The sequence below is a fragment of the Macrotis lagotis genome, chromosome 5 (assembly GCF_037893015.1).
Source record: "Macrotis lagotis isolate mMagLag1 chromosome 5, bilby.v1.9.chrom.fasta, whole genome shotgun sequence".
NCBI lineage: Eukaryota > Metazoa > Chordata > Mammalia > Peramelemorphia > Peramelidae > Macrotis > Macrotis lagotis.
In genome coordinates, this window is record NC_133662.1 from 128,069,585 (window position 1) to 128,093,512 (window position 23,928).

Below are 23,928 nucleotides of genomic sequence, written 5' to 3' on the forward strand. Positions count from 1 at the left end.
AAAGAGACTTCCGGGGAGAGAAGACAGGCCCAATTCTAAAGTCTCCTGATCTTTCCCCCATCTATCATATGAAACAAACCTCTTAAAAAAAAATCTGACCCACAAAACCCAGAAAGAAAAGTCAGGAGGAAGAACATCTACCTCAGGATTTGTCTCCAGCAGCACCACTGGACCAATTTGGGCCGGTGGCTCTGGGCTCATAGGGTGGTTCAGCCCCAGATCAACCAGATTAACAGCTGAATTGGAGCCTGGAGTCTGAGGGCCCAAGAGCCAGACCTGCTGGATCAGCAGTGGGGCTAGATGGCAGGGGCTTGAGTCAATTAGGGAGCAGAGGCACTGGTGTTGGTGCTCTCCCCCGGGGAGATACCAGACAGGGCTGGGGAGAGGAGAGCTGCAGACACCATCCCTGGGCTCCTCTGGTCTGAGGAACTCAGAGTCCCATTACAGCTCAGACCTCTTCCCAAACAAACAAATGCAAACTAATTCTGCCTCAGGCCCAGGTGTGTGAGCAGAAGAACCAGCCCAGCTGTCGAATGACCTTACACTAGGGTAAAGAGCACCATTGATTGACAGCAAAAGAATTCAATAGCTCCAACTCCTCCCTTCAAGCAAAGGGAGAAGGCCTCAATCAAGGTCACAGAAACTCCAGAGAAAGCAACCAATACCTCCTACTGGCCAGCCAGAGAAATTGCACTCAGTGAGTAAAGCCTTGAGTGATCCCAAGCCCCTGTGAACCAGCCCCTCCCCAACTCCAGGTCTTAGCAAAATGAAGAAGGGTCAGCGGAAAGGAGGATCCATAGAAAAATTTTGGAAGGGAAAGGCCCTAACTCAGAGAGACCTGGAAGCTCTGAGAAGAATACAATCTGGTCTTCAGCACAGAAAGACTTCCTTGAAGGAAATAAGGAAGGAGGTTAAAAATTTGGGAGAGACAATCAATACCTTGCAACAAGAAAACAAATCCTTAGAAAGTACAATTGGACAAATACAAAAGAAGAATAAATCTCTCAGATTATCAATTGGTCAATTTCAAAATGAGAATAAATCTCTCAAATCATCAATTAGACAAATACAAAATGAGAATAATTCTCTCAGATCTTCAATTGGGCAAAGGCAAAAAGAAAATAATTTTCTCAAAACCTCAATTGGTCAAATGGAAAACTCTTTCAAAAGTAGAATTGACCAATTGGAAAAGGAGTTGTAAAAGGTTAATGAAGAAAACTTCTCCCCTCAAAAAAGAATGGAGTCTACAGAAACTAATGACTCCATGGGACAGCAAGAGTCAGTTAAACAAAATCAAAAAATAGAAAAAAATAGAAGAAAATGTAAAATACCTCATCAACAAAACCACTGACCTCAAGAATAGATCCAGGAGGGGGCAACCTGAAAAGTTATAGGACTTCCTGAAAACATTGAAGAGAAAAAAAGCCTGGACTTAATATTACAGGATCTAGTGATGGAAAACTGCCCTGATATCATGGAAGTAGAGGGAAAACTAGTTATTGAAAGAGTACATCAATCCCCAACAGAAAAAGATCCTAAAATGAAAACACCAAGGAATGTTGTGGCCAAATTCCAGAACTATCAGATAAAAGAGAAAATCCTGCAAGCAGCCAGAAAGAAACAATTTAAATATCTAGGAGCCATAGTAAGGATCACGCAGGACCCGGCTGCATCAACATTAAGGGATCAAAGGGCCTGGAAGGAGATATTTTGAAGAGCAAGGGAGCTTGGAATGCAGCCAAGAATCTACTTTCCCCGCAAAGCTGAGCCTTCTCTTCCAGGGAAAAAAATGAACATTTAATGAAATGGAAGAATTCCAAAAATTTCTGATGAAAAGACCAGAGCTAAACAGAAAGTTTAGACATCAAACAGGAGGTTCAAGAGACACAAGAAAAGATAAAAAGAAGGGGGGGAGGCGTGGTAAAAGGAAAAAAAACTGTTATCCAGTAAGTTGAAACTGGCTATATTCTAGCATGGGGGGAAAAAGATTCTCATAAATCTTGAGAATTGTAACTCTAACAGAGAGAATATACCTAGCCAGAAATGATGGACATCCATGACCTATCCATGATACTGATATCTAATGGGATGTAACTGGCTTTAACCCCACTTGGGAGAAAGATTCTAATAACTCTCAGGAATTTTGACTCTATTCAATAGAATATACTGAACTACAAGGGACAGACACTCAGAGTTTTCTATGACTTAGATAGAATGATCTAAAAAATACTACCTCCTTAAAAAAGGGGGACAGGAAAGAGACAGGAGGAGGGAGGGGACTGAATGTGGTAAATCCCATTACACTAAGAAGTACAAAAACCTATAGTAATAGAGTGGAAGAAGGGAGCAGATGAGAAACACCTGAATCTTCTTCTCATCAGATTTGGCTTAAAGTCAACTTACACATACTCAGTTAACTTATAAAACATCTAACCTTTCAAGTATTAAAAGGGGAATAGGGGACGGGGGGATGGAGAAAGTGAAGGGAAGTGGGGGGGGAAGAGGAAATAACAAAAGGAAGAGAAGGGAAAAAGGGAAAGGGGAAAGAAAGGGGAGGGTGTGAATAGGAGGGCAAACACACTGAAGGGGGTGGTTTTCAGAAACAAAAGACTGGGGAATATGGATAAAAGGGGGGGGGAAGGGGGAAAAATACAAACAGAGGGAAGATAGCACAGAGGGCAATAAAGAATTAGTAATCATAACCTTGAATGTGAATGGGATGAACTCTCCCTTAAAACGTAAGCAAATAGCAGAGTGGATAAAAACCAGAATCCTATAATATGCTGCTTACAAGAAACTCATTTGAAGCAGAGAGATACATATAGAGTAAAGGTAAAAGGTTGGAGCAAAGTATATTTTGCTTCAGCTGAAGTAAAAAAAGCAGGGGTAGCAATCCTTATCTCAGATAAAGCAGCAGCAAAAATACATAGTGTTAAAAGAGATAAGGAAGGAAACTTTATCCTCCTAAAAGGTACCATAGACAATAAAGTCATTTCAATATTGAATATATATATGCACCCAGTGGCACAGCACCCACATTCTTAGAAGAGAAGCTGAAAGAACTACAGGAAGACATAAACAGCAATACTCCACTAGTGGGAGACCTCAACCTCTCGCTCTCAGATCTAGATAAATCAAATCATAAAATAAGCAAGAAAGAAGTTAAGGAGGTAAATAGATTGTTAGAAAAATTAGATATGGCAGACTTATGGAGGAAACTGAACAGGGATAGAAAGGAATGTACCTTTTTCTCTGAAGTACATGGAACTTATACCAAAATTGACCATGTACTAGGACATAAAAATCTAAGGATCAACTGCAGAAAGGCAGAAATAGTGAATACATCTTTCTCATATCACAATGCAATAAAAGTCATATGCAATACTGGGCCAAGGAGATATAGACCCAGGACAAACTGGAAACTGAATAACCTCATTTTAAAAAATGAGTGGACCAAAAAACAAATTATAGAAAGAATTAACCATTTTATCCTAGATAATGATAATAATGAAACAACATACCAAATCCTATGGGATTCATTCAAAGCAACTCTCAGGGGATATATTATAGCTCTAAATGCTTACATGAATAAATTGGAGAAAGAGGAAATCAATGAACTAAACATATAACTAAAAAAATTAGAGACAGAACAAATCAAAAATCCTTAATTAAATACCAAATTAGAAATTCTAAAAATTAAAGGAGAAATTAATAAAATTAAAAGCAAAAAAACTATTGAATTAACACATAAAACCAAAAGTTAGTATTATGAAAAAACCAATAAAATTGATAAACTTCTGGTCAATTTGATTTTTAAAAAAAGAAAGAAGAAAACCAAATTGCTAGTATCATAAATGAAAAAGGTGAATTCACCACCAATGAGGAGGAAATTAAAGTAATAATTCAAAATTATTTTGCCCAACTCTATGCCAATAATTTTGATAATCTAAGTGAAATGGATGAATATATACAAAAATATAAGTTGCCCAGGTTAAATGAAGAAGAGATTAAATACCTAAACAACCCCATCACAGAAAAAGAAATTCAACAAGCCATCATTGCACTCCCTTAAAAAAAAATCTCCAGGGCCTGATGGATTCACAAGTGAATTCTACCAAATATTTAAGGAACAATTGGTTCCAATTCTATACAAACTCTTTGGAAAAATAGGGAAAGATGGAACTCTGCCTAACTCTTTCTATGAAACCAATATGGTGCTGTTACCTAAACCAGGAGGAGTTAAAAGAGAGAAAAAATTATATACCTATTTCCCTGATGAATATAGAAGCAAAACTCTTAAATAAAATCTTAGCAAAATGATTACAACAAGTTATAACTAGGATAATACATTACGATCAAGCAGGATTTATTCCAGGAATGCAGGGTTGGTTCAATATTAGGAAAACTGTTAGTATACTCAATTATATCAACAATAAACCTATCAGAAATCATATGATCATATCAATAGATGCTGAAAAAGCTTTTGACAAAATACAGCATCCATTCCTATTAAAAACACTAGAGAGTGTAGGAATAAATGGACTGTTCCTTAAAATAATTAGCAGTATCTATCTGAAACCATCAACAAGCATTATATTCAATGGGGAGAGGCTAGTAGCATTCCCAGTAAGATCAGGGGTGAAACAAGGGTGCCCATTATCACCACTACTATTCAATATTGTATTAGAAATGTTAACATCAGCAATTAGAGAAGAAAAAGAAATTGAAGGAATTAGAATTGGGAAGGAAGAGACAAAACTCTCACTCTTTGCAGATGACATGATGGTCAACCTAGAGAATCCCAAGAAATCATCCAAAAATGGAAACAATTAGCAATTTTAGCAAAGTTGCAGATTATAAAATAAACCCTCATAAATCCTCAACTTTTCTAGATATGTCTAGCAAGATACAGCAGGAAGAGCTAGAAAGAGAAATCCCATTCAATGTAACCTCAGACAATATAAAATACTTGGGAGTCTATTTGCCAAGATAGACTCAGAATCTTTTTGTAAACAATTATAAAACACTTCTCACACAAATTAAATCAGATTTAAATAACTGGGCAAATATCAACTGCCCATGGATAGGGAGAGCTAATATAATAAAAATGACAATTCTACCAAAACTAAACTATCTATTTAGTGCCCTACCAATCAAAACTACAAAAAATTACTTTAAAGAGTTAGAAAAAAAATTGTAAGTAAATTCATATGGAGAAATAAAAAGTCAAGAATTGCCAGGAGCTTAATGAAAAAAAAAGTGCAAAAGAAGGTGGTTTAGCCCCACCTGACCTAAAATTATATTATAAAGCATCAGTCATCAAAACTGTTTGGTATTGGCTAAGAAATAGAGTGGTGGACCAGTGGAATAGACTAGTTGTAAAAGCAGGGGATGATTATATTATATTATATTATATTATATTATATTATATTATATTATATTATATTATATTATATTAATTATATTATTATATTATATTATATGTTTGATAAACCCAAAGAGTCCAGTCATTGGGATAAAAACTCCCTGTTTGATTAAAAACCACTGGGTTAATTGGAAGTTTGTATGGAAGAAACTTAGATTAGACCAACACCTAACACCCTTTAGCAAGATAAGATCCAGATGATTACAGGACTTAGACATAAAAAACAATACTATAAGCAAATTAGAAGATCAAGGACTAGTCTACCTGTCAGATCTATGGAAAGGGGAGCAGTTTATGACTAAGGAAGACTTGGAGAACAGCACCAAAAACCAATTAGATGATTTAGATTACATTAAATTAAAAAAGCTTTTGCACAGATAAAACCAATGTAACCAGGATCAAAAGAAATGTAGTAAATTGGGAAACAATCTTTACAACTAATGATTCTGACAAAGGACTCATTTCTAAAATATACAGAGAACTGAGTCATATTTTTAAAACAAAAAGCCATTCCCCAATTGACAAATGGTCAAAGGATATGCAAAGGCAATTTACAGATGAGGAGATCAAAGCAATCCATAGTCATATGAAAAAATGCTCTAAATCATTAATTATTAGAGAAATGCAAATTAAAGCTTCCCTGAGGTACCACCTCACACCTCTCAGATTGGCCAATATGACCAGGAAGGATACTGATCATTGTTGGAAGGGCTGTGGGAAATCTGGGACACTATTACACTGTTGATGGAGCTGTGAACTCATCCAACACTTTTGGAGAGCTATTTGGAACTACTCCCAAAGGGCAACAAAAATGTGCATACCCTTTGACCCAGCAATACCAATACTGGGTCTATATCCTGAAGAGATGAAGAAAAAGGGTAAAAACATTACTTGTACAAAAATATTTATAGCAGCCCTGTTTGTGGTGGCAAAGAATTGGAAATCAATTAAATGTCCTTCAATTGGGGAATGGCTTAGCAAACTGTGGTATATGTATGTCATGGAACACTATTGTGCTATTAGAAACCAGGAGGGATGGGATTTCAGGGAAGCCTGGAGGGATTTGCATGAACTGATGCTGAGTGAGATGAGCAGAACCAGAAAAACACTGTACACCCTAACAGCAACATGGGAGTGATGTTCAAGCTTGAAGGACTGGCTCATTCGATCTAGTAACAATCGGGAACAATTTTGGGTTGTTTGCAAAGGAGAGTGCCAGCTGTATCCAGATAAAGAGCTGTGGAGTTTGAACAAAGTTCAAGGACTATTCCCTTTAATTTAGAAAAAAAAACAGATATCTTATTGTCTGATCTTGTTACCTCTTAGACTTCTCATCTCTTCTTTAAGGATATGATTTCTCTCTCATCAGACCCAATTTGGATCAAGGTACAACATGGAAACAAAGTAAAGACTGACAGATTGCTTTCCGTGGGGGGGGAGGGGGGTAAGATTCAAGGGAAAATTGTAAAACTCAAATAATATCTTTAATAAAAAATAAATTTTAAATAAATAAATAGATGTTTACAAAAATATAAATTGCCAAGATTAACAGAACAGGAAAAAGAATAATTAAACAGCCCTATTTTATAAAAAGAAATTGAACAGTCACAAATGAACTTTCTAAGGTAAATTTACAAGTGAATTCTACCAAACATTTAAAGAAACATTAATTCCATTATCCCACAAACTTTTTGAAAAAATAAAAGAAGTCTACAAATACTTTCTAAGACAGAAATATGATCTGGATACCTAAACCAGGAAATGCTAAAAATAAAGAAAGTAATAGATCAATTTTCTAATTAGTTTTGATGGGGAAATGCTTTCTTAAATACAGGAAAGGAAATTACAATATATTACAAATGCCATTAACTATGACCAGGTTAGATTTAGGAATACAGCACTGGTTCAAAATTAGGAAACCTAAAAGCATAATTGATTATATCAATGATTTAAAAAAAACCACCAGAAATCATATAATTATTTCATTCCATGCAGAAAAAGGGTTTGAAAAATATAACACCTATTCTTATTTGAAAAATTAGAAAATAAAAATTAGAGAGTATAGGGATAAATGCAATTTTCTTTCTTTCTTTTGTTAGGTTTTTGCAAGGCAAATGGGGTTAAGTGGCTTGCCCAAGGCCACACAGCTAGGTAATTATTGTCTGAGACTGGATTTGAACCCAGGTACTCCTGACTCCAGGGCTTGTGCTTTATCCACTGCATCACCTAGCTGCCCTGCAATTTTCTCTAAATAAATAGCATCAGTCTAAACCAAGAGCAAATATAATCTATAATAAAGATAAACTAAGAAGCAAATTTGTCTGATAAATGAGTCATTTCTCAAATACATAGCAAACTAACCCAATTGATAAATGGTCAGTGGAAATGAGTGGGATAACTAGATGGTGCAGAGGATAGAACATCAGACTGGAAATTAGGAAGACTCAACTTTGTAAGATCAAATCACACTTAATAACTGTGTGACCCTGGGCAAGTCACTTAATTCTGTTTGCTTTAGTTTGCTCATTTATAAAATAGAGCTGTGAACTAATTTATCCATTCTGGAAAGCAAATTACAATTATGCCAAAGAGTCATTAAAATGTACAGTATTCCCCCATGTATAAGATGCACACTTGTTTGAAAAATTGGGGGTCTTAAAACTAGGACCTTCTTATACAGTGGTTGTAGATTTTTTTTACTTGCATTTCCCACTTTTTTGTGCTCATTTTTGTTCTCATTTTTTGAATTTGTAACTGGTATACTAGGTTTTGTTTTTATTTCTGGGCAGAAATAGCTAAGAAAAGATTTTCATGCATTGCTGAATTCAAGTTAAAAGTGATCCAGTTTGAGGGGTGGCTAGATGGTGCAGTGGATAGAGTACCGGCCCTGGAGTCAGGAGTACCTGAGTTCAAATCCAGCCTCAGACACATAATAATTACCTAGCTGTGTGGCCTTGGGCAAGCCACTTAACCCCACTGCCTTGCAAAAAACTAAAAAAGAAAAAAAGAGAGATCCAGTTTGCAAAAGTGAAAGGAAATCATGTTACTGAATGCCAGTTTGGTCATCCTACAAGTGAGAAAACAATCCAAGACTGGCTACTGGAAGATGAAACCCTACTGAAAATGCTGTGGCAAAAGAAGACCATGAGAGGCAAGTCAGCAAAATAGCCTCATCTAGAGAGGGAATTGAAGAGATGGACTGAAGAGAAAAGGGTAATTGGAATTCCTGTGTCCAAAAAGATGGTTCAGCAGGAGGCAAGAAGAATTGCTAATGGAAAAAAAAAGTTACTGATTTCAAAGGAGGACACAATTGGTGCTTCAGTTTCATGAAATAGATTGGACTATGGATCCATGCACCAGTCTTGCCCAAAAGATGCCTGAAAGTTATGAGCAGAAGGTCCTTGAATTTCATGAAGAATAAAACTTGAGTTCAAAAAACGTTATGTAAAACATTTTTTTCAAATTTTGGGCCCCAAATTTAAGGTGCATCTTATACATGGGGAAATATGGTATATGCCCCTTGACCCAGCAATACCACTGCTAAGTCTATACTCCAAAGAGATCAAAGAAAGAGGAAAAGGACCAAGATATACAAAAATATTTATAGTAATTCTTTTTTTTGTGGTGGCAAAGAATTGAAAACTGAAGAAATGGTTATCAGTGGGGAATGGCTGAACAAATTATATCATATAAATGTAGTAGAATGCTATTATGCTATAAAGGGAATGATTTAAGGACAAAACTGTGAAGACTTTTGAACTGAGGCAAAGTGATGTGAGCAGAACCAGGAGAACAATTTCTACAGCAACAACACTATTGTAAAATTGATCAATTGTGAAATACTTAGCAATTCTGATAAACACAATGGCCCACTAAATTGCCAAAGATTCATGATAAAAAATACTATTTATATCCAAAAGAAAACAGAATGGGAATGAGATTGAAGTATTTTTCCACTTTCTTTTCTTGCCTTTTAATATTTTTTTTATTTTTTATAACATGACTAATATAGAAATTTGTTTTGCATGACTTCATGTCAGAATTTTGATATCCTGGCTTCCTATTTCCTGAACATTTGAAATTTATATTATCAAAATTGAGTGTATATATATATACATATATATATATATATGTATATATATGTCAGTCTTTTTATAGTTTTTATCTATCAGTTATTTTATGATAAAATGGCATTTGTCCCCAAGGCTCCTGTGTTTCCTATTTAAGCAACCATAGCTGTTCATCCTTGTTGGTCACAATCAGATCCAGAATAGTAGTTTCTCTCTTCCCTCTATCTTGTTGCTTTCACTGTCTTTTGAAAGATTACTAGGACAAGTTTCAAATTTTCAGTTGTTTTCCTTTGGGCAGAGGGTTCTAGTAACATACTCAATATCACATGAAATAATATCTCTTTAAAGTGCTTAGCATAGTGCCCAGCACATAGGAGACACTATCCTCAGTACATATCTGGATAGTCAAGTCCATCACTACAATACCATCTTTCCATGACAGCTTTGTGATGTGTTTTCTAAAGTATTTGTCTCATTCCTATATCTGCCTAGTTAGTTTGTAGCATATAACCGAAATAATATTGTTTCTGTTTCTCCTTTGATAGGTCCTTACCCAAATGTTTTGCCATGAGACAAAATTCAGACTTTTTCTTAAAGCACTTAAGGACTGAGACTGAGGTCCAGTGCTTTTGTCAACTATACTAGGCTTCAAGAAAAACAAAAATCAACTATTTTCAAGGAGTCTGAAAAATCAGAAATAATATTCAATGTCTTAAATAATGACACTACTCCAATTCTAAAATATAAATAATTCCATAAGAAAATTGACTATATTTGTTTTCTTTAAACTGAGTTGCAGTGCTATTGAATTATTCTTTGACAATTGATGCTCCTAAAGTTGTACATCCTACAAAAATTTTTCAATGGATAAAATATAGGATTAAAACTATCTACAACACTTTGAATCTTTCCCCTCATTGTTTCACTTTAAACTCTGTATGTATCTAAATTCTACCATCTGCATTAGTATTTTAATACTATTCAAAAATTTGTCAAACCTAATTCTTGACCTTTCAATAATTCCCCCCAATAAATGATTAAATTATTTCCTGCTGATTTTTCATAAATAAATACAGATTAATATTTTCTAGTCAAGAGTCTTGGCACCTGATCTTTTTTTTTTTAATTAGAGTCTTGGCACTTTTAGCAATTTTAAAACAGAATTATACGGCCCCCAGCTTCCAGATTCCATTTGCTAATCCTCATTGTATGCCAGGTCTTTCCCCTATCAATGCCCTATTCCTCTGAGTATTTATCCTCTATATAAATATTTTACATCAAAAATCGGGCAGGGAAGTAACATACTCAATATCACATGAAATAATATCTCTTTAAAGTGCTTAGCATAGTGCCCAGCACATAGGAGACACTATATAAATGCCTATTCCCTTTCCTTCCCAATAGATTGTTAGATGAATAGGCATCAAACCTGTCCTATCTGCTCCTGCTGAATAGAGGTGACATCCAATATTTTATTCTAAACATTATATTGGTCCCTCCTGTTCTATTTCTATAGCCTAATAATGGCTTTTACAAAAAAAAACCTTAAATGTATATTTTTTTAAAGATTTATTCTGGTTTTGCATCCCATTAATTTCTGAATATATTCCTCTCCCCTTCCTCTATTCAGTTGATCATTATATCCAAAATTTTCTAAAAAAGAAAAATAAAAAGATCACTTCAATAAAATCAGTAAGTCAACTATGTCTCATGGTATATATGCAATATTTTATATCCATGGGCATCTGACTCTGAAGTAAAAGGAACTACATTTTCTCAACTCTTCTCTGAGGTTAAGTATGATCATGATAATTACATAGGGTTCAGCTTCCTTTTTAGTCTCTCCATTTAGTCTTTCCATACTATTTCCCTGGATCTGTTTGCTTCACTCATTGTTCATTCATATAAGTACTCACAAGACTTTTAAGGAAGGTTTTTTTCCTTCCTCTTACTCCACCCTAAAGTTGCTGTCTCTGAAAAGGATTTGAAAAATCAATTGCCTCCATTTTTTCAATGATTCTTGAAGTCTTTGAGCAGCCAGGTCTGCCAGATTCAGCCAGAACCTCACTTACTAAAACAGACATAACTTAAAGAAAAAGAAAGAGAGGAATTAGATGGCCTCTCCTCTACCTATTGGGTTTACTTATGAGGTAACTCAATCTACCAGTGCCAAACCAAGCAAAGAGAAAAATGAGAAAGCAGGAGATAGAAGGGAGGAGACAAGAGAAAGAGAAAGCAAATGACTTGGACCTAGTAAGTACTTAGAAATGTGAATCTAGTGCTGAGGAGCAAGGTCAGAGCTGGAAATGCAAATTTGGAAGTCAGCTTCACAGAGATGTTACTTGAAGTAAAGAAGAGTGAATGTAATCACCAAAGAACATCTTGGGAAAGAAAAAAGTTCACTACTAGTATAATGGTATAATGGTCAACCATGAAGCTGCTGAAAAAAATCCTCTTTCCTATTAGGAAACCAGTCAAGTCTATTCATTTAAGACATTAACCTATAATATCTGCCTAACATGAACCACTTATTCTGGATGATTCCATTGTAAAATTCGACTCTAAGATTGACTTACTTGCCCTACAAAGAGCATGTTGGAGGCAATGTATATAAGATCACACTGTCTTGGGCTACTGGCTTAAGCCTCTTACTGTAGATGACACAGAGATTATATAAGAGGGGAATCATATTTTAGAAACATACTCTATAGCTACTGTCAGAAGTTAATAGCATGTCATTGGAAGGAAGCTGTTATAAAGTAACCTGGGTGACCCGTTTCATAGTCAGAAATAAAGTAATCTGCGGCTCACAATTTGCTAAAGTGGTGATGGGAGAGTTTCCATTTTAATTATAAATTTATCTATAATAGGCACTGACTTTTCAACTATGCATCCCAATACCAAGTAGTAGATTATATAATAACATCTACATAATTTTTTATTGTTAAATTATTAGAATGATATTCCCAGTTTGAGTGACTGAGAGTGACTAGTGCTGTTACTGTGGCATAGGCAGCTAATTTCCTAATTGACTTACAATCAAAAACAAGAAGCAGAAATTTCATTGGACATTTACAAAAAGAAATGTCTAACTGGAAGTGCTTAAGAGACAAACTAAATTTAAAGCCTTTCTCTTACAGTATAACACTGTAGGCAATAAATAGAATGTCTGCAGTTTATATTGAGAAAAGTTTTAGCTAGTCAGAGATAAAAGAAATTTAAAGATGGTTTTCCATAAACCAAAGCCAACATATAAGAACAAATTTCTTGAAAAGAACTTTTGACTCCAAGCTATTGATTCAGAGTTAGCTGTTAAAGAAAAATTTATGAATGGGAGGAAGATACTAAATTATTTTTTTACTTTTAAAAACATCCTAAAATTATCTACTTGTTGGTTAATGTCATTTGACTCTTTCAATAAAGCTTACTTCTAATATTTATGAAAAAGGTTTTGTTTATGAGAAGATGTCTCTCAAAGACATTGTTTTTATGACCCTATAAATTAGGTTACTGTCACCTGGTGACAACATATATAAATTGCAGTTTTGTTTTTGAGAAAGTTTTTTAAACATTTTTTTTGAGCATGGATAATCAAAATAAGCACTAGAATGAAGAGAGTTGCTTTGGTAATATTTTTGCAAACATCTTTTCCTGTCTCCCTCTATGCCTTCAGGCTCTAATCTTGAGTTATAATAAATCATAGAAGGATCACATAGATATAGCTATACCTCAAGTGATCCTAAAAAACTTGTAAGTCCAGGAACTGGACACTTCAAAAATCTATTGACAAAGGATATTGAAAAGTCCATAAAGGTTAATAAATCTTCATCATTTATATAATTCACTGATTTAGATAAAATAACAACTTGAACTAAATTTTTAGCTCCAATTTTTGTTTTTTTAGTTTTTTTGCAAGGTAAATGCAGTTAAATGGCTTGCCCAAGGCCACACAGCTAGGTAATTATTAAATGTCTGAGGTCGGATTTGAACTCAGGTACTCCTGACTCCAGGGCTGGTGCTCTCTCCACTGTGCCACCTAGCTGCCCCCTTTAGCTCCAATTTAAAGAAGATTAGTTCAGTTTTTTGAGAGGTAATTAGAAATATAGCTTTGTTCTGCATAAGGAAAATAGAAAACTCAAAAAAGTACTGGATTGAAGCCTGAAACATTTTTATAAGACTATCTTCATTGGTATTGCTCAATATCATCAATGCCTGCATGCTTATACAATGGAGAGGAATTAGAAGTCCTTCCTCCTACCTACACCTGGAGAGGACACATATGGTTCTGTTCTTTGTAGAGAAACAGAACAGCTGTTGGAAGTAAGACCTTGGGGGTGGGGAATGGGGAGGGATCAGCTACCGGACATATGCTGGATATCCTGCTTGCCTTTCTAGATATTTCAGTGAATTGAGAACTCTTGATTGAGCCAGGATGTCTCACTCCCAATTGAAGAATTTATTATCTCTTGATATTATCTGTTCTGATTTCTGTTTGCTAACTTTTTAGATAAAGGAGTTTACTTGGTATTCACTATTTGTGATGGGGTTTTTGTCTGATTAGCATATGGTGGGAAAAGGTCATCTTTGGACATAAGCTCACTATATCTCTTCCCCTTTAAGGCTTAGTGACCAGAAATGTAGTCTGGACATAAGAAAAAATAATAATTTCCCTTAAACTAGATATATTTCAGAGAGTAAATAAAATTCTTTCATAGCACTCCTAGCTCAATCAAAGGAAAAGAGAGCAGTTATAGCCTTTCTATTCTGCTCTCTTCCAAGAAGGAATTAGTCTCCTTTGGAGAGGTGAGGGCAAATTTCCAGACATATCCTATTCATGCCACCTCTTGAGTCACATTTAGACAAGTCAAAGTGGATAAAGATATAGCCTACGTGGGCAAAACACACAATACACAAGCATCAAAAAAAAAATCTGTCCATTTGTTTCCTTTTTTCCTCTCTGTAAGAACCACTCAGGTAGCCCTTATGTAACAGGAGAATAAAACAAAAAGTCCTTTCTGAAATTTTAACTTGGGGGAAAATCTATATTTCTAGTTACATACTTGATAATAACAAGAATGTAAGAACAATAAAGCAGACACAGGATAGATTTCAAAATGTATCAGATACAAAAATGTTATATTGGATTGCCTGAACATTCATCTTTTTTGTCTTTACCAATGGCCAAGTTGTCACATCCACCAAAAGATTCTCATTTTAAAAAAAATGTTAAAGTAGACCAAAAAAATAGCCAAATATATTCAATATCTTATTCATTCTTCTGCTCAAGTCTCATTAGAGGCACATTTCTCTTAAGCTCTCAGAGCATGTATTCAGGCTGTTAAAATCACATAGTTGACTCTGTAAACTGAAAGTCAAAAGGAGCACAGCTTAAGTTGTCAGAGACTGTTAGGTATTCCTATTCTGCACAAAATCAGAAAATTAGCCAAAGTGGAGTGAGAAGGATTTCTTGTTTGACATTAAGACAAAGCAAAACAAGGCAACTTTAAAAATAGAAGCAAGAAGCTTCTTGGAAACAGGGTATTTTCAAGTTTAAGTCAATCTATGAGATAGACTCTCACCTACTTATCCAGAATAATTTAGGCTCAACCAAAAAGAATGCTGATTTCACTGATTTTGACTAGAGTATTTTTCCAAAAAAAAATGGTTTAAATAGAGTATTATGACCAAATTTTGATAGCTCATACTTCATTGTTCTTTTTTCTATGTTTTTTCCCTATTTTCCCTCTGATTTTAAATACATATCCTCTTTAGTACTTTTGAGATTAATACAAAGAGATAAAATAACTCAATCTTATTAAAAATATTTCCTTAAAAACCTGCTTTAATCCCCATTAGCCTACTGGATAAAATCCAGATTCTTCAACTTCTTGTACAAGATCCTGGACAACATATCCCAGTCTTCCAAATTTACCTCTCAGAACTGCTCCAACAAGAAGTCTTCCCTCTGTTCCTACTATTTTCATCAACTACTATGTCCTATTGGGAGACATAAATGAATTGTCCTCCTTTCATTCAACTCTTTCTCATTTTAATAGGAAATTGTTCCATTCCTGTAAGTGTAATATAATAAGGACCTAAAATTGAGATAAGCCCTTTAAGAAATAGTGCTTATGGAACAAAATTAAAGAAATTAGGTTTGTTTTGTCCACAAAGAGGCTGAAGTGAAACTCTTGTCATTCAAAATAGACAGGAAGAAGAGAACATAATAAGATATTTTACCAGAAATTTCCAACATATTTAGCAACTGATTAAAAGCTCAACAAATGAAATTAAAACTATTACCAATCATATACTACACTGTACTGTTATTTAAATATTTCATATATATATATATATATATATATATATATATATATATATATATATAGTGCTTAACACATATAGATTTTCCTATAAATTTTGACAAATGGTAGGTATTTGGTAACTTTTGAAAGGCTTTGAGTTTTCAATTTTTTTAATTGTTTAAAAGATTGCAAAAGTAGTTGGATTATGTGTCTATAATAGAACAATTTAAGAAAACATGAACTTTTTTGAGCTATTTTATTTTGAGAAAAAATATTGAACATACATGAGCAAAGAACATTATGTATATGTTCTACCCTAGAGTGCTATGTGTCTGCTTAATAAATTTTAAATAATAACAACATATGGCAGTGGGAGATTTGGGATTGTAGAAACTTGCTGGGTTCATTATTTGCTTTTATTTCATTAACATTTTTGCCCCATCAAAGAACTGTGAGCAATAAACTTACTTTGGCCAACATATGGGAAGAATTAGATAGCAGAACTTTTATTTCCCATTATTGTGCCCAGAATAATCACTTCGTTAACCAGAAAGCTGTCTTTGTCTACAAGTTCACCAATGACATCAAAAAATGTTAGATCACAAAATGATGTTTAGTAAAATATTTTTGTTTAGCTTTTTCTATGTATTCCTACAGTAATTGCATCACAAAGAACTCTTCTACTCCCACTCTACCCTGAACTATAATTAGATTAATGCTACATTAGAGAGTGCACAAAAATCTGTTGTTTGGTATTGTGAAGAAAATTAGAAATATCACATTCCAAGGTTTAGGGCTATGCCTAGATAATCTTGAGCTCCTAGAATCTAATCCCACTCTACAACTGCTATTTGCCAATAAGAAATAGCAAGGATAACCCAAGTGGTATCATGAAAAGGGCATTGGAGGAAGCCTTCAGAATTCTGGTCAATGCAGCATCCCGTGGAGAATTCAAATGACAGATGTTGAAAATGTTGAACTTTGGAAGAGAAGTAGTGGAAAATGTGTATGGAATTAGGCATACGTATTCAGATATGACCTATGTATGGATAGCTTTCTTTTGCTTGACTGTACCAGTCTGTTACAAGCTAAAGTTCTATGGGTGTAAAAGAGGAGAGTTGTTGGGAAGTGAAATTGTGGAAAAAAAAGAAATACTAAAACACCACCAAAACATTTAAAAGAAAAAAATGGAAAAAGTACTGGATTTTGACCAGTATGATCTGGGCTTGAATTCTGATTTTTTCTACTTACTACCTGTTTGACCTTGGACAGCTCATTTAGCCTCTCTGAGACTCAATTTCCTATTCTGTCAAATAAGGAGTTTAGACTATATAATGCCCAAAATTCTTTTCAGTTCTAAACCCAGGCTACTCCTTCTCAGGGGCCGTTATACACCTCACATGATTATTTTGCTTGCACTGTCAGGTCACAGAGGGCAAATTCCTGACTTTGTATTATAGGTCAAATACCTTACATCTGATACAGTTCTTATTAAGTGCCTTCCTGTGAGCTAGAATGAGTTAGGAGATAAGGCCAGAGAGACAATCTGTAGATGTGGGGAAACTGGATGGAGAAGAGATGATCAGATTTGCAAAGAAAATGCAAAATCCCATGGAAGTGTTTGAGAGTGTATGTTGATACAATGTAAGAAGCAAGGAAGACTAAGGGATCAGAACATAAGGAGGAATGTGGAGGATCAGATAGTCCTCAGGTAGGACCCCACCATAAACTGAAAACAATCAAATTTCCATACAATTCACTACTAGCTTTATGTAGATAACCTATAAATATTCCATTCTACAGCACTACCTGATAAGAGTGGACAATGTCCAGTAAAATAAAAACAATTTGTTTGAAACAAACATGCAACCTCCTTGCTAAAAGGTGTCAAGGGTTTTTTCCTGTCAGATAAACCATATTTTCCACAAGTTGATTGGATAATATAGTGCTCTACACTCTGAAAGCAATCCATACTCTTGAAATTCTTAACATGCTGAAGTATAGCAGAGGGAACAGAAAGTTGATCATTCTATCACCATTTTCGGGATTTAATAAGGTTCTAATTTACTAGCAGAGATATAAAAACTAAGGAAGAAATCTTAAAGATTTACCCAGTTCATACACCTCATATTACTGAAGAGGAAACTGAAGTCAAGCACAGAGAAGTTATTTGCCTAGCGTCATATAATTATTGAGAAAAATTTTAAATTCTATTCAGATTAAAGCAACAAAGCATGGTAAAACAAACAGGGAATTTCCGTGGAGGAACTAAATCATGATAAAAGTCTTGTTTTTGTTTTTTAAATAGTACCTATGAAGGAAAAAATTAGATACATTAAGTTCATTTTATCCACGATGATTCTGTCATCAAATGATTCATTCCCTCAACAAGTCTATTAATTGTCTATTATGTTCCAGTCATAGAAATAAGGATAAAATGACATTAAAGAGGGTATAGTCATAATGACCAACTTGACCTGAGAGGCCAGCTGAGGAAAATGCACTTCATTTACTTCATTCCAAAAGTGGAAAATCTGGGTATGGAATATTGCTCATAGAGATAAATGATGTGTAGTTGGTTTTGCCCGAATTTGCTTTTTTAATATTTGTAATTAAAAAACAGTAAAAAAGAGAAGATAATATTGAAAAATAAATGACATAAAAACAAAATTTTAAAAATATAAAAATTATTTCAGGTGTACAATTATATGAATCAAAGCAACTACCTGTTTACTCTTATTTATGTCACATAAACAATGCATCTGCCTCAATTTCCAATAGTTCATTTCTTAAATGATAAAATTTATGCTACTTCTTCAGCATTTTATCATCAGGAGTATTTTGTTAAATTATTATTATTATTATTGTTATTATTATTATTATTATTATTATTATAATTCCAATGTCTTAAAATATTAAATTCTTTAGTGACTCATGTTTCATGATTCAATCAGGTAACATCACCAGAAGAAAATACTTTTAAAATAGATGATTAGACAAGGAACAATTTGAGATATTTGACAATATTGAAAAATTTCCTAAATACAATTTAGCCCTCTACCTGGACCCAGATCAATCATCATCTGCAATACCTGCCCAAGACATAGATATTAATAAATTGATTTAATGGATTTCCCACCCAACTAATCTATGTAATGGATAATCTTCATTTTGTTTTTCCTGTATAGATTATAGTTTATTATTTTTTTAAATTACTATCTCATTAAAGAAGCCCCATAGTGTTGCCTAGTGCTTACCTAGTGCTAATGGTAGTGACTTCCTGATATGAGAAGACGAGAAATCAATTCAAGACCAAGAGACTCCCACAGCAGCCAGATCATCACCAATAATCCTGTTTCCTATCAATCAGATCTTGGAGTGGAATAGGTCTGGTAAAGGCAAGTGAGAAGGATGCTTTGCACAGCATATTCCTCACTATAATAAACATAATTATGAAAATCATGCCACCAATTACTTGGTTGGTTGGCATGACCCTCTTTGATTCCAATAGGCAATGACTTATCTTAACACATATCCTTCTGTTAATACAGCTTATGACTGTTGACTTTTTTAAAAGTCACAAATCCTATATTGAGCTTGTGATCCACTAAAATCTTAGATATTTTTCATACATTCTAAAAACAATTCATACTGGCACTTGATGGATCTTTGAAACTGATCATTTGAATTTATATGCAGAACCTTAAGTTTATCCCCATGAAATTGTCTGAATCAGCATTCTAGCCAGTCAAGACTGTTTCAGTGCAGGTTATACTGTCCTATTCCTGTGTTTCTTGGGCACTTCAGGGAAATATGATGCAAATGTCTACAGTCACAGACCCCAAGGTTATGTTTCTATCATCCAGGTGCTGCTTTACCCCTAACCTTAAAAGGGTTACTTTATGCTATACTGTACTTTGCACAAAGGCTGCTCTCATTCTCATATCTCCCTTTAACCCCACGTGCAATTATGACTAGTATTCTAGTCTTATTTACTTCTGTTTGTAAAAGACATTTTGGATACATAAAAGTCTAGAACACTATAGGACTTCTTAAATGAGAACCATAGTCATTAAAAGATAATAAAAATACAAAAAAATTATTTGACTCTTCCAGAAGTTTAATAAGAAAAATGGGAAATGAATAAATATAAAATATTCTTGTAATTTCAAATAATCTACTAAAATTATAGTATTATGAAAACATAAAAGAAATAGCTGGGAATAGAATGTATGTTATTCACATGCAAATCCATTAATCAAATTACCAGGGAACACACACAAAAAATAAATGTACCAAATGACCTTCCTCTAGACAAGTATAACTATAGACACTAAGTAAAGATAATCACTCCAAGTCAGGAATGAAGACAAGAGAATACCTAAGTGTATTCAGGACTAATTCTTTGTGAGTTATGGACAGGATATAATGAAACTTAAATAAGATTAAAGAACTTTACAAACCTTAAAGAGATATGTAAGTTCTAGTTATCATGGTTATTATTATACAGCTACCACATCTCCATTGTAGCAATGACTTTATTCTAAGCCTTCTACTTTCTCTTGGCAAGTTCAAATAATGTTTTCACAGCAATAAGACGGTATTCTAGAAAATGTTTAACAAACAGGAACAGAAAAAGTATGCATTAAAATTTACTAAATTATAGAAAATCAACAGAACAACAACTCAGCAACTCTCCTGCTTTGTAATGATTGCAAATTTCTTATTTATAAATGTTCACACTGAAAATTTAATCTAAGGCAGCTAGGTGGCACAGTGGATAGAGCAGGAACCTCGGAGGCAGGAGTACCTGAGTTCAAAGCTGACTCCAGAAACTAAATAATTTTCTAGCTGTGTGACCCTGGACAAGTCACTTAACCCCATTGCCTTGACAAAGAAAAAACCTAAAAGAAAAAAAGAAAATTCTATCACAGTGATTAAGGCTGATTTCAACAAACCCCTGGATGTGGGGCTCAAAGCTATTCCCCTTTCTAATTTTTGAAGCTGTCAAAGATATACTGATATCAATATCAAACAAAGAGAAAAAGGCTAGCATGATGTATATGAAAAGGAAAAATATAGTCCCAGACTATCTCCTTGGTTTTTGGAGAGCTGGGCAAAGGAATAGGAAGGTTGAGATATTGGGTGTAAATTATTTATATGTAGATCAGGGATTGCTTTCACCAAACTGTAAATATTGCCAACTCTGCCAATTTTCTCCTCTTCTCCAATTATTCCTGACTTTCTTAATTTTTATGGGTAGCTAGGTGGTGCTGTGAATAGAGAACAAATCCTAGAGTCAGGCGGACCTGAATTCAAATGTGACCTCAGACACTTAATAATTACCTAGTTGTGTGACCTTGGGCAAGTCACTTAACCCCAATGTCTTGCAAAATAAAAATAAAAATAATTTTTTTTTACTCTCTCAGCTCAAAAGAAATTTTCTATTCACATAGCAAAACAGAAAGGATTCTATATATGAAACCATAAATTTCCAGTTTATTCTATGTGGTTTTTTAAAAGTATCTAATAAATTCCACAATTTCTGTGGAGTTCCTGTCTTTCAGTGTTTTCTTCTACACTTGCTTTTGTCTTATTCTGTGCATTTTTTAAATATTACAATGGTCTTCTTATTTTTTGGCTTCTCCTCTCCAAAAACCTCCATCCAAATTCTCTCTATCCAAATTAAAAATTTAGAGAAAGAAGAAAAAACCCCTATAACAAATAAGCATAATCAATAAAAATGAATTCACACAGAAATCATGTCTAAAAAGTTATATCCCAGGAGCAGCTAGGTGGCACTATAAATAGGGCACAGGGCCTTGAGTCAGGAGGACCTAAATTCAAATGTAACTCAGACAATTAATAATTACCTAGCTATGTGACCTTGAGCAAGTCACTTAACTCCATTGCCTTGCAAAAACTAAAAAAAAAAAAAAAAAAAGAAAAAAGAAAAAGGTATATATATATATATATATATGTATATATATATATATATATATATATATACATATATATATATATATATATCTCCCTGTCCCTCACCTCTATATCAGGCAATGGATAAAATGCTTCATCAGAGGTTTTCTGTAATTGTTCTTCTGGTTTTCCTCCCTTTATATCAATTCACACTATCCAGGATTTTCTTTTTCTACTTCTTACAGTCTAATATTTATATGTTAAAATAATTTGTTCATGTAATTCTCAATTATCAAGAGACAGTCACCCGTAGATTCTAATTCTTTTCTCCCCCTATTATTTCTACTTTTAAGCCCTTTTCAAGATCAAAAAGTTCATTTTGATTTTGACTACTTCTGTCCTCCCTATTAAACTCAAATCTCAGCCATCCTCAATTGTTTTCCTATTGAGCTTTTTTATTTCTAGACCAAACTTTTGTGTCTGTTTGCATGTTATTTTGAGCCTCCATTGTCTGCTTCAAATAATATTTAATTTGATACATACTCCTTCTGTAACTTCATCTGTGTTTGTATATTCTTCTCATATACCCCAATGATGAGAAAAAGGAAGTTTCACTCCAATTTGAAAGTACTTAGTATAGTCCCTAGCACATAGTTGTCACATACATACTTGTTTTCTTCTTCTTCTTCTTCTTCTTCTTCTTCTTCTTCTTCTTCTTCTTCTTCTTCTTCTTCTTCTTCCTCCTCCTCCTCCTCCTCCTTTGTACACTACTATATTATTTTTATTCTCACTTTTCTTTCCCCTTTTAAACCTTCAGAACCAAGAGCCTTTATTTTTAATTTCAATAAACTGTCTAAGTATCTTTTGAAGACATTAATTTTCTCTAGAAATACTTGTTTTGGGAGGCTAGGTGGCATATTAGATAAAGCGCCGGCCCTGGAGTCAGGAGTACCTGGGTTCAAATCCGGTCTCAGACATTTAATAATTACCTAGCTGTGTGGTCTTGGGCAAGCCACTTAACCCCATTTGCCTTGCAAAAACCTAAAAAAAAAATACTTGTTTCTTCCATCCTGCTCTGATTAGAGTGACAGAACCAAAGCATCATACCGCTCCTCGCAAATGCTGAAATAAAATTTATTTTTAAACTTCCCTAGACTTGTTTTCTATTTCAAAATATCTATTCAAATCTAATCTTTTCATTAGAAATGTTTGTAGCTTCTTTATTCCATTAAAGATCCATTTCCCCCATGCAATTACAATTAGATACCTATGCCTTTTGCCTCTTGGAATATCATATTTCAAGATCTCCTCTCATTTTTAGTAGAAGCTACCAGGTCTTGTGCAAACCTGAATAAAAATCCCTGGTATTTGACATGCTTCTTTCCAGATAATTTTAGTATGTCTTCCCCTAATGTGAGATCTCTGGATTTAAGTTATAATATTCCTGAGACTTTTCCTTTTGGGATTCCTTTCAGTAGGTGATTGTTGAATTCATTTTAGTTTTAGTTTATCCTCTGATTCTAATAGTATCTTGGGAGTTTTCATTTACGTTTTCCTGAAATATTGTGACCAGGGTTGTTATTTTTTGTTTTTCTTTTTGTTTCATCTTTGTTGTTAGAATATAAGATCTCTGATACTTTATAAAATGCTCTGAAAAACAGATCCAGGAAAGATCATTGACATGGTTTTCAAGTGTCTTTTTTAAAAATATCAGATATATTTTATTCGATTTCTTCAGTTTTTTTATTTTTTTAAATATTTATTGCTATCACATGAAGTCAATGATTTCTGTTCGGTAATTATAGTTTATAAGAGGTCATTTCCTTTGTAAAGTGTATTACTTTCATTTTTAACTAAGATGTGTCCCATTGCAAAGGAAGAAGTCATTGGTTTTCTATGGTGAAACTATAGGACCTATTGTTAAAAAAAATTTATAGGACTCCTTGAAGTCCTGTTATATTGTCCATTGAATCTCTATTATATATTGCTCTAATGCAAACCTCTGTTGTTCAGGAACCACCTACTGGACATGGCAAACAGTTGGCAAGTGCCTGAGATGAAGCCACAATGGTTACTAGCCAGGAATCAAAGTCACTGAATAGGTAAGAAACCAGGAGGAGTAAACCTTGATCTTTGGGTTTGCTGAAGCCCCACTGAAAGTAATATTTTGTATCACTAGAATCAATCAGGTCTATCTCCATATGGAGGA